The 3,941-nt window shown below is 45.6% G+C and overlaps 1 pseudogene; it reads left to right on the top strand.

Moving 5' to 3' along the window:
• Positions 1 to 2,748: 2,748 nt before the first annotated feature.
• LOC100433627 (large ribosomal subunit protein P2-like) lies at positions 2,749 to 3,094 on the top strand (annotated as a pseudogene).
• The last annotated feature ends 847 nt before the right edge of the window (positions 3,095 to 3,941 follow it).

Here is a 3,941-nt window from a genome sequence, read left to right as displayed (position 1 = left end):
AATCAGCACTGCCCACTTTCTGACCCCTTACCCACCAAATTTTCCTTAAAAACCCCAATCCTGGAGTTTTTGGGAAGATTGATTTGAGTAATAACTCCATCTCCCATATGGTGTGGCCAGCCTCCCATCAATAAAATTCTTCCTTTACTGCAATGCCATGGTCTTTATTTGTGCAGCAGGCAGGAAGAACCCATCAGATGGTTACACTGGGTCAAAGGATATGCACTTAAAATGTTTATAGATGATTCCAAGTTTTCCCCAATAATGGCTGCACTAATTTATGCCCTTTTTTGCCTTACTTCTATGTCAACATTGAAAAATATTTGCCAGTATATGAAGGAGGGGGAGGAGGAGAAGAAAAAAAAATTGCCAATATGATACAGAGAAATAGTATCTTGCTTCATTTTACATTTCTTTATTAAAAAGATTTAATCTTTCATATTTTTCCTATCTAATGGGGCTTATATTTTTTCTTTTTTTGAGTTGCCTATTCATATTCTTTGCTCTCTTTCTACAGAGCTGTTTGTATGTTTCTTTTCTTTTCTTTTTTTTTTTTTTTTTTTCTGAGACGGAGTCTTGCTCTTGTTGTCCAGGCTGGAGTGCAGTGGCGCCATCTCGGCTCACCACAACCTCCACTTCTCGGGTTCAAGCGATTCTCCTGCCTCAGCCTCCTGAGTGGCTGGGATTACAGGCATGTGCCACCATGCCTGACTAATTTTGTATTTTTAGTAGAGATGGGATTTCTCCATGTTGGTCAGGGTGGTCTTGAACTCCCAACCTCAGGTGATTCACCCGCCTCAGCCTCCCAAAGTGCTGGGATTACAGAATTCTAATTTTAAGTAGAGAAACTCTCTGGGAATGTTTAACTGATATTCACATTATGTTTACAGAATTCCGAATGGAATTTCTTAGAGCGTATTAAACGAAGGGAATCGAAAAATAAGGCACTCATGCTATCACCACCATCACTACCCCCTTTCTTTACTCATTGTAGAAACTGCTAATTGATCACTCTTTCTTCCAGAGCCCAGATGTGGCCTAAAAGGTTTTCTCTATGAATCAGTAGAGTAAGCTGTTACCAACAGTTTGGTATTAGCACATAAGACAAAACCTGTTTTGCCACCCTGGTTCTAGCCCAATATTTCATAGTTAGAGGAAGAAATGAAGGGCCAGGTTGAGACTGTGACTTAACACAGGATCATGAAGCAAGTTAGTTGTAAAGCCATAGCTCAAAACCAGCCTCCTGCTGCCCAGTCTAACACTCCTTCCAGGGCATGACTATGTCCTGCCTCTTCTGCCACCCTCAGAGGTGGCCCCTCATAGAATATGTGATAAGGTCCCTTACAAAGAGTAAATTATACATAAAAACATTTTAGTCACAACATATATGTCAATAACATCCTAATAGGGTTAAAGCTGGATTAGGAAGGGGCCTTGTTGGGCAATCTGTAAGGGGCCCTGAAACACACTGACAAACATGAGGAAGTGGAGAACTTGTCTCAGGGAAAGCTCTGTATGGAATTAAATGGAATATGGAATAAAGTTGTTGCAGAAGGAGTGAGGAAGAAGAGTTCCTCAAGGAGCAGGCCCAGGACCAACACAGAGTCACTAAGATGCTAGTCTGATGAACTTTTTCTTTGGAGAGTGGAACAATAATACATTATTGGGGGCCAGAAGCAGTGCCTCACAGCTGTAATCCCAACAGTTTGAGAGGCTGAGGTGGGAGGATCGTTTCAGGCCAGGAGTTTCAAACCAGCCTCAGAAACATCGTGAGATGCCGTCTCTACAGAAATTTTAAAAATTAGCCGGAAATAGTGGCACATGCCAGTAGTCATAGCTACTTGGGAAGCTGAGGACTGCTTGATCCCAGGAGCTTGAGTTTACAGTGATCATAGCTCAAGCTGTGATCGCTCCAATGCACTCTAGCCTGGGTGACAGAATGAGACTCTGTCTCTTAAAAAATTAAATAAATAATTGGGAATAATAAAAGGGAAACTAAAGACTGACAAAAGCTAGCCTCCTCCTCCATCCTTCCCCATGCATGCACCACTTCTCCTCTAAACTAACACTGACAAGTATCTAAGGACTATCAATTTAGAGCATCACCACATTATTAACCTACTCTGAGCACCAAATTGCTAGTTCTCAGAGGCACCTGGCATGTCTCCAGCCAGCTTTATTTACTCCCACCCTAAACTCTTCCATCTTGCCTCCTCTAAAAAGGCTTCCTGCCAGGCGTGGTGGCTCACGCCTGTAATCCCAGCACTTTGGGAGGCCGAGGCAGGTGGATCACGAGGTCAGGTGTTCGAGACCAGTCTGGGCAACATGGTGAAACTCCATCTCTACTAAAAATATAAAAGTTAGCCGGGTGTGGTGGCACATGCCTGTACTCGGGAGGCAACTACTCGGGAGGCTGAGGCAGGAGAATCGCTTGAACCTGGGAAGGCAGAGGTCGCAGTGAGCCGAGTTTGCACCATTGCACTCCAGCCAGGGTGACAGAGTGAAGCTCTAGCTCAGAAAAAAATAATAATAAAAATAAAATAAAGGCTTCCTGGGCCTGGCACGGCGGCTCACACCTGTAATCCCAGCACTTTGGGAGGCCAAGGTGGGCAGATCACCTGAGGTCAGGAGTTCGAGACCAGCCTAGCCAACACGGTGAAACCCTGTTTCTACTAAAAATACAATTATTGCTTTTCCTCCCTGATGCCGCCGAGTTCCCACACGTGAGGCCTCTCCACCGCCGCCGCGATGCGGTACATCCCCTCCTACTTGCTGTCTGCCCTCGGGGGTAACCCCTCCCCCAGCAACAAGGACATCAGGAAGATCCTGGACAGCGTGGGCATCGAGACGGACAATGACCGGCTCAACAAGGTTATTAGTGAGCTGAATGGAAAAAACATTGAAGACGTCATTGCCCAGAGTATTGGCAAGCTTGCCAATGTACCTGCTGGTGGGGCTGTGGCCGTCTCTGCTGCCCCAGGCTCTGCAGCCCCTGCTGCTGGTTCCACCCCCTGCTGCAGCAGAGGAGAAGAAAGATGAGAAGGAGGAGTCTGAAGGGTAAAACGATGACATGGGATTTGGCCTCTTTGATTAAACTCCTGCTCCTCTCCAAATAAAGCCTTTTACACATCTCTCAAGTTAAAAAAAAAAAATTATCCCAGCATATAGTGGGCACCTGTAATCCCAGCTACTCAGGAGGCTGAGTGGGGAGAATCGTTTGAACCTGGGAGATAGAGGTTGCAGTGAGCCGAGATCATGTCATTGCACTCCAACCTGGGAGACGGAGGGAGACTCCGTCTCAAAAAAAAGAAAAAAGGCTTCCTGGACAGCTGCCCTGCCCGTGCTACCTATTTCTTTTTTTGCTTATCATCTGTACCCTGACTAGGCCCTGGGACCATGCCAGCTGTTATTCGCAAGCGTCTCTCTATGGAAGTATAACCTGCTTCTTCACAGGCATAAACTGTGCCTTTTCCTCTTTCATGTCATACAGCACCTGGTTAACACAATCTTGTTCAAAAAGTATTTATTAAATGGCAAAAAGAATATTATGGTAACTTATGGGCTTGACTTTCAAAGGACCCATGGAGACCTTGGAAGCAAGCTTCAAAGCCTATCTCATTGGCTCCTCTACTATTCATGAAAGGATTCTGCTTAGAGAGGTGTTTTGTTGTTGTCGTTTTTTGTTTTTGTTGCCCAAGCTAAAGTGCAGTGGGGCACTCTCAGCTCACTGCAACCTCTGCCTCCCAGGTTCAAGTGATTCTCATGCCTCAGCCTCCCAAGTAGCTGTGATTATAGGCATGCACCACCGTGCCCAGCTAATTTTTGTATTTTTTCGTAGAGATGGGGTTTCACCAATGTTGGCCAGGCTGGTCTCAAACTCCTGACCTCAAGCCATCTGCCTGCCTCGGCCACCCAAAGTGCTAGGATTACAGGCGTGAGCC

Source organism: Pongo abelii, chromosome 4, assembly GCF_028885655.2.
Source record: "Pongo abelii isolate AG06213 chromosome 4, NHGRI_mPonAbe1-v2.0_pri, whole genome shotgun sequence".
Classification (NCBI taxonomy): Eukaryota; Metazoa; Chordata; class Mammalia; order Primates; family Hominidae; genus Pongo; species Pongo abelii.
Note: the sequence above shows the minus strand (reverse complement) of the source record. Positions and strands in the feature narration are given on the sequence as shown.